At 36.2% G+C, this 15618-nt stretch overlaps 1 protein-coding gene and 1 long non-coding RNA gene across 2 annotated transcripts in view; both read left to right on the forward strand.

Moving 5' to 3' along the window:
• Positions 1 to 1796: 1796 nt before the first annotated feature.
• LOC148300014 (uncharacterized) overlaps positions 1797 to 15618 on the forward strand; it is a 28616-nt gene continuing 14794 nt past the window's right edge. Inside the window, exons 1-3 of the mRNA XM_088275371.1 lie at positions 1797 to 2393; positions 3623 to 3715; positions 5037 to 5167. The gene's annotated coding sequence lies outside the window, so the exon portion shown is untranslated. The remainder of the gene's footprint in view (positions 2394 to 3622; positions 3716 to 5036; positions 5168 to 15618) is intronic.
• On the forward strand, positions 10934 to 15088 carry LOC148300015 (uncharacterized). The gene is made up of 3 exons (XR_015839006.1): positions 10934 to 11528; positions 12736 to 14224; positions 14316 to 15088. It is a non-coding gene; the product is annotated as an uncharacterized LOC148300015 (long non-coding RNA).

A 15618-nucleotide genomic window follows, 5' to 3' on the forward strand; every position in this document is an offset into this window, starting at 1 on the left:
AAACCCGTATTTGAAGAATTTTATAATATTGAGTATTATGCCAAAGTTAAAGTCAAATTTTGCGTATGAAAGTGTAGTTTTTCTTACTTGACACAACGCTCCCTTGAACTTCTGCAGCACCCCCCAAATGCAAAAAAAAAATAAAAAACGCCTAGCCAGACTTCCAAAACGCCCACAAAGAGGCGCTGGCACCCCCGTTAAGAAACATAACTTCAGGAAGTGGTGGGCACTCCTTCCGCCCTTTTAAAATATTGTATTTTCTAGAATTTTAAATATAATATAGTAATTTGAAAATTCTATCGTTTTTGTTTTTGTTGAAAAGCCTTATATTTATACATAGTTTGAGATAATAATTTAAAAAAAGTTACCATTACCATTTACCATTGTAAGGCTGAGTTGAGTAACCATTATTAATCGCCTGAACTCTTTTTATAATGTAGTTCCTCGAGCGCCCGACGCGGCTGCTGAGAGAACCACGCTCCATCATTTATTTCATTTTCTCCGGACATTTACATCTCAAGTCTATAATTTTTTGCTCATCTATAAATATTGTGATTGGTGTTAACTTGAAATGGTTAAAAGTTATAATTTTATAAAGGTTGGCTGTTAACTGATGAAAGTGCATCAATAATATCATTGCGTAGTTCAATATAGCAATGCTGGTCTAAACGGTGTAGTGTATTTCTAAGAATCTGTGCCGAATGAACACATGTGGCAAGTTGGCGTTAAAAAGTGCTTTGTGTTCGTCCCTTAAGGGTACTTTACGACCATAGTGTATTCATCCGAAACCCCTAACTTCTCGGGGATAAATGACGACAATAAAAATGTGCAAAGACAATACCAACTTGAGAACATGTGCTTAAACGGTTAAATTTTATGAAATCGAACTACAAACTTAAATACCTCAATTGCGCCAGTTCCCATTTGTATGAAAGCGAAAGCGGAAAACCTCAGAGACAAAACCATCATGTCGGATCACAGAAGGGCGGCAAAAGAGGATAAAAGTGAAGTCCCGTTTGAACTGTGCTAGTCTGGAAGTTGGAAGTTGGCCATCCACAATGACGAGGAGATCAACAAGCTGCCCTCCAGCGTGACGACTATCGCTCGGGAAGTCGTCCTGCTCAACACCTTGGTCATTCTCCAGCCCATGGGATCAAGAGGAAGGCGTTTTAATTTGTCGGCTCATCTTTTCCCCGCTCCAGACTCGACAGCCCGAGATCGATTGACGACGTTTTATTCCATTTTTTTAAAATTATTATTTTATTATTATTATCCATGTCCTTATAAGCGCCCTTGAGGTAGTATTTTACGAAAATGGCGCTATACAAATTATTATTATTATTATTATAAACGTCGCGTTTTAGCCGTGACCTTTCTATTTTTGTTTACACTGAAATAAATAAATTTAGATAGTGAAATATCTTCTTTGTAAATTAATATTTTAATTTTGAAAATAAGTAATACAACAAATTTCAATATAAATACCATTTAACCTGAAAAATGAATGATAAATATTTCGGCGGGTGGATTCGACATTCAGCCGCGGCGAAGTCACGCCCAGCCGGGAGCTTAGTACTTCTAGCCGTTTACGTCACTTCCGGCCGGTGGCGAATATCATTTCTAGCCATAAAAAATCGAGGCAGTTGGCGGTCTTTATATAAATTGGTTAGTCTGTGGACATACATCAGTGCAGTCTGCAAGTGCAATTGGTAGGCACCGGATTTCTATGTTTCCATTGACAATTGTCTACATTTAGTGTTATCTCCTCCCTTATACGTCGTTTTTGAAGAATCTGACGTTTACGAGTCGAACCCATTGCGAAACATTGCGTGCGAACATCGTGTGATGAATATCTCGTACATTATCTTCCAGCACAATGAAAAGATAAAAGACTTGTCGCCTTCGTTCGTGATATGTGATTGAGTGATAACAACTTAAATCATAAAGGTGCATATATATTTGTAATGAAGACTGAAGGCGTTCACACATCTAGGCTCTTTGTGGCGTGACACGTGTTCGCTTATAACCTATAATATTTTCTATATTGAAAACCAGATGGCGTCGCCTTTCTGTGATAAATTCGCTAAATAGAAGAAGCCCGATCGATAATTGATACATCATTGTTTGGAATAACGAACAGTGCACACGTATTTCGTCATCCGATTTCAATTCAGCAACATGGCGATTCTAATACACAATTACACCCATACTAGGCATATTGAGAACTTTCGACACGCGTACTGTGTTTATGAAGACTTTAAGAAGACCTGCCGATCTTGTATGTGTTTCACGACACTATTATCACAGTTGGAATGCATCAAAGAATCATGTTCTCGAAGCTAAAGAATACCTGCGATATTTCGACGGGCAGCATTCAGACGAATCTAAAAAAGGTATTAAACAAGAACTATTTCGAATTCAATACTGGGATGTAAGTAATGAAGCTGTCATCTTACATTATTTATAAGTTCTGTTGGTATGTTGACTGTGTTTTTTAACCTTTCCCTTCCCTAAAAAATTCCGCATGCCTCGGTGATATGTATTTTACCTAACTAACTAACCATCACGCCGCTTTCCCGCAGGGGTAGGCAGAGAGAATCGAACGCCACACCACTCTGTCTTTGCAAACATTCTTTGCCTCTTCTACAGTGATGCATCTCCTCATACATACCCGACGATTATTACGACTCCTGACCCGGCCGCTTTCAAGTATTTGACATACCTGATTGTGCCATGTTTTCCTAAACCGATATGTATTTTGTACACCATAATATTAAACACGTCGCTCTCTCCTTTCAAGAACGTCATAAATAAAAAAATCGACAATTTTCAGTTGTGCATGTTTTCGGAATGCCCAGAAAATGTACTATATCCCAGCAAAAGAGGCATATTTTTAACTTAATATTTACCCGCTACAGGACAGAAAGTGTCGTTTTTGTATTTTGAAGAAAAGGTATTGTTAAATTATTATTTTAAATAAACTAAATATTTTTCAAATGGAGAAAACACCTTCAGGTTTTACCTAAAAAGATCTGTTGCACAGTAAATAGCTCAATCAGTGGCTTTATATTTATATTTAATGCATTGTGTTATATTTTTAAACTTTAAAAACGTTCTCCTGAAAAATCAAGTTTTTTGATTTATGACGTTCTTGAAAGGAGTGAGCGACGTGTCCGTCTCCGTCCGTAGTGTAATGGTCAGCACACTCGGCTACCGTTCTGGAGGTCCCGGGTTCGATTCCCAAGGGGGGTAAAATAAATATAAGTGATTTTTTCACTGTCATATTTATTCAATATTACCCTGGACTGGTACCTGAAGCGGAGGGCTGATCACCTTTCCTTCATGCGTAAACGACCAAGATAACACTGCGTTTATATGACGCAGTGCCCTATGCACCATTGGGGTGCGGATAAGGGTTTTATTATTTTTATTTTTATTATTTTATATGAAAATGTGGTTTGAAAACGGGAAAATGTGAATATTCCCAAATGTTGCTTTTATTGACCGTATTTGAGGTTAAAATGTTACAAACTTTCTACACTGCCAAAGAAGAATTTTTCTTTGTATTTTTTTCAAGTAAAACGTCATCGCAGATAATTAATTTTGTATCTTGTTTCCTCAGGTGGTCTTCAGTGGCGAGTGCCGCCTGGAGGCTGTCACGGAAGGCCGACAATTTGTTGGGAGAAGGCCATCGGAGCGATATTGCGTTGTACAAGTATTGAAACATCCATCTGCAATAGTGATATGGCATGCGTTACCAAGTGCCCGGGCCTTTTTTATGTTGTTGAAGGAAATATTAATCAAAATTCATATAAAGACGTTCTGGAAGCGTTTTTTTCCATTACACGATGCGCTTAAACCGAGTGAAGGTCCGTAAAAAACAAAATTCAAAAAAAAAATTGTTTATTTTAATTTTTTTTTAAATAAATACATATTTTGATATATATCGCTCACTCCTTTCAAGAACGTCGCAAATCAAAATACTTGATTTTTCAGGAGAACGTTTTTAAAGCTTAAAAAAATAATACAATGTATTAAAAATAAATATCAAGCCACTTACTCAACTTTTTACTGTGCAACAGATCTTTTTAGGTAAAACCTGAAGTTTTTTTCTACATTTGAAAAATATTTAGTATATTTAAAAAAAATAATTAAACAATACCTTTTCTTCAAAATGCAAAAACGACACTTTCTGCCCTGTAGCGGGTAAATATTAATTTTAAAATATGCCGCTTTTGCTGGGATATAGTACATTTTCTGAGCATTCCGAAAACATGCACAACTGAAAATTGACAATTTTTGATTTACGACGTTCTTGAAAGGAGTGGGCGATATACGCGCAGGGTCCGCACGATTCACTTATCGCGGAACATACAGGATTTAATAGAATGTACTTTATAGTAATAAACAAAACATATGGTAATCTTGTGTAGGTACTTTACAATGATATCTATGTAATTCAATCAATGTTTTGCATTGTATAGAATCAAAAACAAAGAAAAAACTGTACTTTCAATAGTAGTACGTATAAATATATGTGTGTACATATATATATATATATATATATATATATATATATATATATATATATATATATATATATATATATATATATATATATATATATATATATATATATATATATATATATATATATATATATATATATATATATATATATATATATATATATATATATATATATATATATATATATATATAATCGGGAAGATTCGGAGAACTAGTGTTTTCTCAAGTTTGGTGTTTTGTACATCTATCAGGCCGACATACATACCGAATCCAGCCGGTTCATTCGCTGGAGGAAGGAGTTTGGTCGCGTCATGCTCAACGCCGATGTGGAAGGAGAAGATTATTTTAAAAACATTTTGCGGACTGATGAGTTTAGTTTGGACCGTGATGGCATAACGAATTACGACAATTTAGATGTACATTATGCCAATGTGCAAATCGATAAAAAATTAAAAAAATCCATTTCTTTCATTTTATGATCCGAAATTCACTGACGCCTTTGTCAGATTCACCGTACCTAGGAGTCTTCAGCTGATGGTGCGCGGGGCACTGCGCCATATGAATGCAGTTTTATCTTGATCGTTAACACATGGAAGAAAGGTGGTGATCAGCCCTCCGCTTCAGGTGCCAGTCCAGGGTAATTGAATAATTATCAAATGTATTATTTCGGCATTTACTCGTAGTAAGACATGTTGAAATTATTAAAGGTAACAATTTTTTTTTTAGTTTATTTATTACGACGATTTTCGGAAGCTATGCATCCATCTTCAGGCCTAAATATAAACTACTACTACTACTACCATCACGCCGTTTCCCCGCAGGGGTAGGCAGAGAGGATGGAACGCCACACTCTTCTGTCCTAACATACACTCCTCGCCTCCTTCACATCCATACATCTAGTCATACATGCCCTCCGATTACGCAGACTTTTGACACCGCCAGATTTTAGGTTCTGATTGATCTGATCGTGCCAAGTCTTTTTCGGTCGTCCACGTTCTGTTTTCCCTCTCACATTCGCCACATATATTTTCTTGGTCATTCTCTCGCTATCCATTCGCTCCACATGTCCATACCACCGCAAAGAGCTCTTTCCCCTAAATATAAACTAAGTTTACATTTAGACCCGAAGCTTCTGAAACTAGTAAATAAACTCGAGTGGTAAAAAAACAAGTGTTTTCTTTAATGATAAATTTAAGAGTGAAAAATCACTTTTAATTTTAGACCACTCCCGTTCATCGTCATCTTAGCTGGTATGTCCGCGTTTAAATTCTGCTACCCAAAATTTTACACTGGTAAATGATGAAAAAGAGTCCAATTCGTCTTTAATTTGCATAGATGAATGTTGCCTGTCTAAAACAAACATTTAATGACTGCTAAGCTACTCAATTTTTTTTCATTTTTGAACAAACGCTCACGGCGACTCACTCAAACGACTGTCAAAAAATAACTGGGCGTTCAAAGTGGTCAAAATTTGGTGAGTACCTTTCAAAACATGCCCAAACACATGCTTAAGTTTTATGTTGAGGTCGGAAACTTTTCAGACTGCCCTTGTGTATGTTTATATATATATATAACATGGTAATATTTTTCTTTGTAAATTAGTGGGTGTATAATAATAAAATAAACAATGTGTTGCTTTGTAATTGAAGAAACGACTTCTTCTTCTCTCCATGTTCGCTCCCTAGGTAGAGCACATGGCCAACACGAGTCGTCTCCAAGTCACTCTGTCACGCGCCATCTCCTTGGCTTCCTCCCAGGTCAGTCCGGCGTCTCGAAGTTCCGCTGAGTATAGTCGGTGAATGGTCGTCAGCGGCCTTCCGGGGCGCCGGAATCCTCGGGGTTGGAAAAAAAAACAGACAGTAAAAGTTTATTCTTAATTAATATTTTTAAATTACATATAATATGATAGTTCACCCAATATAATATATTTTGCTGTCTGAAGTCTTTTGTTTATTCAGTGCGACGCATGGCGACATCTGGTGGTAGATTTGCGCGATCTGCTTTACCGACTGTCACAATATTGAGAGTCGGTACTATATGTAGGTATTTAATCAAATCTGTATGTATTTGATTTACATATATATATATATATATATATATATATATATATATATATATATATATATATATATATATATATATATATATATTTATATATATATAAATATAGGTCCTCACCCAGAACCTCGCAACGCGCGGGTCTGGGTGAGGACCTATCCGACATCGGATAAGGAACTCTCTACAACATTCTTTCTTCTACTGTTCACCGTCCATAACAACTGGCGATGAGGATTATAAGGATTTTTTAGATGGGAATGAATCTTTGTCAGACGGAGGAATATCTAATTTAACATACTCAACCTATGAAGGATTTTATGAGGCTCGTTTTGTGTTCAAAACAGCCGTTTTCTTTTGGAAAATTCGCCTTCGAAAAAACCTTATATTCGTAAGTTGGCAATGAATGACGTCACAGAAGAGATGGAGTTATTTTAATATTGGTAACATTGCTAAATTATTACTCTATTTGATGTCTATGGTCCCCCCTCCCCTCATATGTCTATAACACAAATGGTAGTGTAGTGGTAAACAAACAATCTACACTTCTACAGTTCTATAAACCATAGACAACAAACCATATGACGTCATAAAACGTTCGATGACGTATACGAACGCACGTTTTTCGTTTTATTAAAATATCTAAAGTTTAAACCTTCATATTTCCCTTATTTCTTCTACACAGATTTCAATAAGAAAGCGACTGCCTTGTGATTTTTCGTTTTAATTTGTTAGCCAATACACCAACATCGTGATATTTATCCATTGCATTTATTATGTACAAGGTTTATAGATCATTTAGTGGATTTTCGTTTCTTTTAGCTAATCCAATATGTTTTTATTTGAATCCGTGTCGGGAACAGGAGGGATAATCTAGTGTGGGCCAATTGGGAACGTGTCAGCATTTGCTCATTGCCGGGAGGAAACCACGTGGAACTCCTCAGGAGAAGCCGCTCACAGAGACTGCTGACTGTCCTCAGCAGACCTTCCGTTCCACTCGAAGAGGGTTCGGCATTTTGTGTCCTAGCTTGGTTTATGGTACCAATGTCCTGCACCATAAATAGTACTGTGCGGGTAGCCCGTGTTGGTGTGCACGCGTGCCATTGTATGCAAGTACTAGAGCTGCTATCGACCGATGGCTATGCATTAGGCACAAATCAAACCCTTTCATCGCGGATCGGATGTCTGGGAACAATTAAGAGGTCGTCTTCTGCAATTCTCCGTACTAAATGGTGATTTTAACGCCAATAGAAAGCGCTCACTTCTATTGAATCTTTCAAGTTCAGCTTTTTCGTTAGTATAAGGTTTACACATAAATCATAACGGAAGTTAGTTTTGGAAATATATTCACATCGCGTGAGAGAAAAATTTTATATAGCGCTTTGATTGGCGTTTATGATGAGCCAGGATGAAAATTTTATCTGTAAGATTGAAATCGATAAGTACAAATTGCCAATTTGGATCTAGATTATATGCAACTCTAATAGGTATTTCAAAATGGGTTTAAAGGAATGTAGGACGAAAGAACATTTATTTCATGAAGGGAACGCTTTGAGTTTTCAAAAATGCATTGAAATGGCGTCAACAATCAAACATTTAAATTAAAGAATCGTTCTGAATTTTAAAAAAATATATTCAAAAGTCAACAGTTTTAAAAATAAAATAAGGAATCATCACCAGTCAGGAACGGGTTGACAATTCGCAATTCTGCCGAATCGTTCGGTTGGCGATAAGACCTAAAAATGATTGTCACAAATGTTCCAGGTCAGGTATACGAGTAGTTTGTCATGTAAGTGTAAATAAATGCTACAGGCGTGCTAAACCGGGACATTTTAAAGTAAATGTAATTTTTCTAAGAATAAAAGCGTGATTTTAAAGGCGAAATATCATGGAACAGATAGAACAGAACTATAGATGATATAGTTTTTAGATAATTGTGAATATAAATAATAGAGAGTTAAAATTTTTATTGGATTCTGGCGCGTCTGGTTCTGTGGTACTGAAAAATATTTGAAAATTATAAATTATCCAACGATCAAAGGAAATTACTTAGTTTTGACAAGCAGTTGCAAGTTGTGGATAAATGTGTAATACATGTTGGGTATAAGGAAGTATTGCAAAGGATCTATCGCACCAATGCCATTCAGCTGAGGCACGAAGAAGTCAGTAATCATGGTTCTGTAGCGCTCTCCATTGGCAGTAGCATTCTGGCCGGCATCGCCTATAAAAAAACCCGGGCCAATGATTTCGCCTGCCCATAAAGCACACCTAACAGTGACTTTTAACGGATGCAAGGGCGTCTCGACAAAGGCTTCTGTGTATTCTCCACTCCAAATTCGGCAATACCGCTTAGCACATCCGCATATCAGTTTTCTTTCAAAACATGTACATAAAGACACAAATTGAATGTATCCCCGCAAGTAAGAAACGTCAGATTGTTCAAAAAACGACCAGATTGTAAACGTCTCGTAAACGTCAGATTGTTCAAAAAACGACCAGAAAATGACGAGACACACTAATACATTAACAAAAACACCAAAACGGGAACGAAAAATACGAGATACCAACAAGTTCTTCAAATATTTCAAATAAATATGGACAGACTATGGTTATAGACAATTATCGATAGAAAAATAGAAATCCGTCTATGAAGAACTTCATAATATTGAGTATTATGCCAAAGTTAAAGTTAAATTTTGCGTATGAAAGTGTAGTTTTTCTTACTTGACACAACGCTCCCTTGAACTTCTGCAGCACCCCCCAAATGCAAAAAATTTAAAAACGCCTAGCCAGACTTCCAAAACGCCCACAAAGGGGCGCTGGCACACCCGTTAAGAAACATAACTTCAGAAAGTGGTGGGCACTCCTTCCGCCCTTTTAAAATATTGTATTTTCTAGAATTTTAAATATAATATAGTAATTTGAAAATTCTATCGTTTTTGTTTTTGTTGAAAAACCTTATATTTATACATAGTTTGAGATGATAATTTCAAAAAAGTTACCATTACCATTTACCATTGTAAGGCTGAGTTGAGTAACCATTATTAATCGCCTGAACTCTTTTTATAAATGTCACGTTTTAGCCGTGACCTTTCTATTTTTGTTTACACTGAAATAAATAAATTTAGATAGTGAAATATCTTCTTTGTAATATTAATATTTTAATTTTGAAAATAAGTAATACAACAAATTTCAATATAAATACCATTTAACCTGAAAAATGAATGATAAATATTTCGGCGGGTGGATTTGACATTCAGCCGCGGCGAAGTCACGCCCAGCCGGGAGCTTAGTACTTCTAGCCGTTTACGTCACTTCCGGCCGCTGGCGAATATCACTTCTAGCCATAAAAAATCGAGGTAGTTGGGGGTCTTTATATAAAATAGTTAGTCTGTGGTTTACGAGCAGGGGGGGTCGACTCGTAAACGTCAGATTGTTCAATAAACGACCAGAAATGACGAGACACACTAATACACTAACAAAAACACCAAAACGGGAACGAAAAATACGAGATACCAACAAGTTGTTCAAATATTTCAAATAAGTATAGACAAACTATGGTTGTAGACAATTATCGATAGAAAAATAGAAATCCGTATAAGAAGAACATGATAATATTGAGTATTATGACAAAGTTGAAGTTAAATTTTGCGTATGAAAGTGTAGTTTTTCTTACTTGACACAACGCTCCCTTGAACTTCTGCAGCACCCCCCAAATGCAAAAAATTTAAAAACGCCTAGCCAGACTTCCAAAACGCCCACAAAGGGGCGCTGGCACCCCCGTTAAGAAACATAACTTCAGGCAGTGGTGGGCACTCCTTCCGCCCTTTTAAAATATTGTATTTTCTAGAATTTTAAATATAATATAGTAATTTGAAAATTATATCGTTTTTGTTTTTGTTGAAAAGCCTTATATTTATACATAGTTTGAGATAATAATTTCAAAAAAGTTACCATCACCATTTACCATTGTAAGGCTGAGTTGAGTAACCATTATTAATCGCCTGAACTCTTTTTATAAATGTCGCGTTTTAGCCGTGACCTTTCTATTTTTGTTTACACTGAAATAAATAAATTTACGTAGTGAAATATTTTCTTTGTAATATTAACATTATAATTTTGAAAATATGTAATACAACAAATTTCAATATAAATACCATTTAACCTGAAAAATTAATGATAAATATTTCGGCGGGTGGATTCGACATTCAGCCGCGGCGAAGTCACGCCCAGCCGGGAGCTTAGTACTTCTAGCCGTTTACGTCACTTCCGGCCGCTGGCGAATATCGCTTCCAGCCATAAAAAATCGAGGCAGTTGACGGTCTTTATATAAATTAGTTAGTCTGTGTTTACGAGTCGAACCCATTGCGAAACATTGCGTGCGAACATCATGTGATGAATATCTCGTACATTATCTTCCAGCACAATGAAAAGATAAAAGACTTGTCGCCTTCGTTCGTGAAATGTGATTGAGTGATAACAACTTAAATCATAAAGGTGCATATATATTTGTAATGAAGACTGAAGGCGTTCACACATCTAGGCTCTTTGTGGCGTGACACGTGTTCGCTTATAACCTACAATATTTTCTATATTGAAAACCAGATGGCGTCGCCTTTCTGTGATAAATTCGCTAAATAGAAGAAGCCCGATCGATAATTCATACATCATTGTTTGGAATAACCAACAGTGCACACGTATTTCGTCATCCGATTTCAATTCAGCAACATGGCGATTCTAATACACAATTACACCCATACTAGGCATATTGAGAACTTTCGACACGCGTACTGTGTTTATGAAGACTTTAAGAAGACCTGCCGATCTTGTATGTGTTTCACGACACTATTATCACAGTTGGAATGCATCAAAGAATCATGTTCTCGAAGCTAAAGAATACCTGCGATATTTCGACGGGCAGCATTCAGACGAATCTAAAAAAGGTATTAAACAAGAACTATTTCGAATTCAATACTGGGATATAAGTAATGAAGCTGTCATCTTACATTATTTATAAGTTCTGTTGGTATGTTGACTGTGTTTTTTAACCTTTTCCTTCCCTAAAAAATTCCGCATGCCTCGGTGATATGTATTTTAACTAACTAACTAACCATCACGCAGCTTCCCCGCAGGGGTAGGCAGAGAGAATCGAACGCCACACCACTCTGTCTTTGCAAACATTCTTTGCCTCTTCTACATTCATGCATCTCCTCATACATACCCGACGATTATTAAGACTCCTGACCCGGCCGCTTTCAAGTATTTGACATACCTGATTGTGCCATGTTTTTCTAAACCGATATGTATTTTGTACACCATAATATTAAACACGTCGCTCACTCCTTTCAAGAACGTCATAAATCAAAAATCGTCAATTTTCAGTTGTGCATGTTTTCGTAATGCCCAGAAAATGTACTATATCCCAGCAAAAGAGGCATATTTTTAACTTAATATTTACCCGCTACAGGACAGAAAGTGTCGTTTTTGTATTTTGAAGAAAAGGTATTGTTAAATTATTATTTTAAATAAACTAAATATTTTTCAAATGGAGAAAACACCTTCAGGTTTTACCTAAAAAGACCTGTTGCACAGTAAATAGCTCAATCAGTGGCTTTATATTTATATTTAATGCATTGTGTTATATTTTTAAACTTTAAAAACGTTCTCCTGAAAAATCAAGTTTTTTGATTTATGACGTTCTTGAAAGGAGTGAGCGACGTGTCCGTCTCCGTCCGTAGTGTAATGGTCAGCACGCTCGGCTACCGTTCTGGAGGTCCCGGGTTCGATTCCCAAGGGGGGTCAAATAAATATAAGTGATTAATTTTCACTGTCATATTTATTTAATATTACCCTGGACTGGTACCTGAAGCGGAGGGCTGATCACCTTTCCTTCATGCGTAAACGACCAAGATAACACTGCGTTTATAGGACGCAGTGCCCTATGCACCATTGGGTGCGGATAAGGGTTTTATTATTTTATTTTTATTATTTTATATGAAAATGTGAATATTCCCAAATGTTGCTTTTACTGACCGTATTTGAGGTTGAAACGTTACAAACTTTCTACACTGCCAAAGAAGAATTTTTCTTTGTATTTTTTTCAAGTAAAACGTCATCGCAGATAATTAATTTTGTATCTTGTTTCCTCAGGTGGTCTTCAGTGGCGAGTGCCGCCTGGAGGCTGTCACGGAAGGCCGACAATTTGTTGGAAGAAGGCCATCGGAGCGATATTGCGCTGTACAAGTATTGAAACATCCATCTGCAATAGTGATATGGCATGCGTTACCAAGTGCCCGGGCCTTTTTTATGTTGTTGAAGGAAATATTAATCAAAATTCATATAAAGACGTTCTGGAAGCGTTTTTTTTCCATTACACGTTGCGCTTAAACCGAGTGAAGGTCCGTAAAAAACGTAATTCAATAAAAAAATAGTTTATTTTTATTTTTTAAATATATAAACATATTTTTATATATATCGCTCACTCCTTTCAAGAACGTCGCAAATCAAAATACTTGATTTTTCAGGAGAACGTTTTCAAAGTTTAAAAAAATAATACAATGTATTAAAAATAAATATCAAGCCACTTACTGAACTTTTTACTGTGCAACAGATATTTTTAGGTAAAACCTGAAGTTTTTTTCTCCATTTGAAAAATATTTAGTATATTTAAAAAAATAATTAAACAATACCTTTTCTTCAACATGCAAAAACGACACTTTCTGCCCTGTAGCGGGTAAATATTAATTTTAAAATATGCCGCTTTTGCTGGGATATAGTACATTTTCTGAGCATTCCGAAAACATGCACAACTGAAAATTGACAATTTTTGATTTACGACGTTCTTGAAAGGAGTGGGCGATATACGCGCAGGGTCCGCACGATTTACTTATCGCGGAACATACAGGATTTAATAGAATGTACTTTATAGTAATAAACAAAACATATGGTAATCTTGTGTAGGTACTTTACAATGATATCTATGTAATTGAATCAATGTTTTGCATTGTATAGAATCAAAAACAAAGAAAAAACTGTACTTTCAATAGTAGTACGTATAAATATATGTATGTACATATATATATATATATATATATATATATATATATATATATATATATATATATATATATATATATATATATATATATATATATATATATATATATATATATATATATATATATAATCGGGAAGACTCGGAGAACTAGTGTTTTCACAAGTTTGGTGTTTTGTACATCTATCAGGCCGACACACATACCGAATCCAGCCGGTTCATTCGCTGGAGGAAGGAGTTTGGTCGCGTCATGCTCAACGCCGATGTGGAAGGAGAAGATTATTTTAAAAACATTTTGCTGACTGATGAGTTTAGTTTGGACCGTGATGGCATAACGAATTACGACAATTTAGATGTACATTATGCCAATGTGCAAATCGATAAAAAATAAAAAAAATTAAAAAAATGCATTTCTTTCATTTTATGATCCGAAATTCACTGACGCCTTCGTCAGATTCACCGTACCTAGGAGTCTTCAGCTGATGGTGCGCGGGGCACTGCGCCATATGAATGCAGTTTTATCTTGATCGTTAACACATGGAAGAAAGGTGGTGACCAGCCCTCCGCTTCAGGTGCCAGTCCAGGGTAATAGAATAATTATCAAATGTATTATTTCGGCATTTACTCGTAGTAAGACATGTTGAAATTATTAAAGGTAACAATTGTTTTTTTTTAGTTTATTTATGACGTCGATTTTCGGAAGCTATGCATCCATCTTCAGGCCTAAATATAAACTACTACTACTACCATCACGCCGTTTCCCCCAGGGGTAGGCAGAGAGGATGGAACGCCACACTCTTCTGTCCTGACATACACTCCTCGCCTCCTTCACATCCATACATCTAGTCATACATGCCCTCCGATTACGCAGACTTTTGACACCGCCAGATTTTAGGTTCTGATTGATCTGATCGTGCCAAGTCTTTTTCGGTCGTCCACGTTCTGTTTTCCCTCTCACATTCGCCACATATATTTTCTTGGTCATTCTCTCGCTATCCATTCGCTCCACATGTCCATACCACCGCAAAGAGCTCTTTCCCCTAAATATAAACTAAGTTTACATTTAGACCCGAAGCTTCTGAAACTAGTAAATAAACTCGAGTGGTAAAAAAACAAGTGGTTTCTTTAATGATAAATTTAAGAGTGAAAAATCACTTTTAATTTTAGACCACTCCCGTTCATCGTCATCTTAGCTGGTATGTCCGCGTTTAAATTCTGCTACCCAAAATTTTACACCGGTAAATGATGAAAAAGAGACCAATTCGTCTTTAATTTGCATAGATGAATGTTGCCTGTCTAAAACAAACATTTAATGACTGCTAAGCTACTCAATTTTTTTTCATTTTTGAACAAACGCTCACGGCGACTCACTCAAACGACTGTCAAAAAATAACTGGGCGTTCAAAGTGGTCAAAATTTGGTGAGTACCTACCTTTCAAAACATGCCCAAACACATGCCTAAGTTTTATGTTGAGGTCGGAAACTTTTCAGACATGGTAATATTTTTCTTTGTAAATTAGTGGGTGTATAATAATAAAATAAACAATGTGTTGCTTTGTAATTGAAGAAACGACTTCTTCTTCTTCTTTCCATGTTCGCTCCCTAGGTGGAGCACATGGCCAACACGAGTCGTCTCCAAGTCACTCTGTCACGCGCCATCTCCTTGGCTTCCTCCCAGGTCAGTCTGGCGTCTCGAAGTTCCGCTGAGTATAGTCGGTGAATGGTCGTCAGCGGCCTTCCGGGGCGCCGGAATCCTCGGGGTTGGAAAAAAAAACAGACAGTAAAAGTTTATTCTTAATTAATATTTTTAAATTACATATAATATGATAGTTCACCCGATATAATATATTTTGCTGTCTGAAGTCTTTTGTTTATTCAGTGCGACATCTGGTGGTAGATTTGCGCGATCTGCTTTACCGACTGTCACAATATTGAGAGTCTGTACTATATGTAGGTATTTAATCAAATCTGTATGTATT

Source organism: Brachycentrus maculatus, unplaced genomic scaffold, assembly GCF_059751285.1.
Source record: "Brachycentrus maculatus isolate JH-2025_06_01 unplaced genomic scaffold, ASM5975128v1 h1tg000852l, whole genome shotgun sequence".
NCBI classification, from domain to species: Eukaryota; Metazoa; Arthropoda; class Insecta; order Trichoptera; family Brachycentridae; genus Brachycentrus; species Brachycentrus maculatus.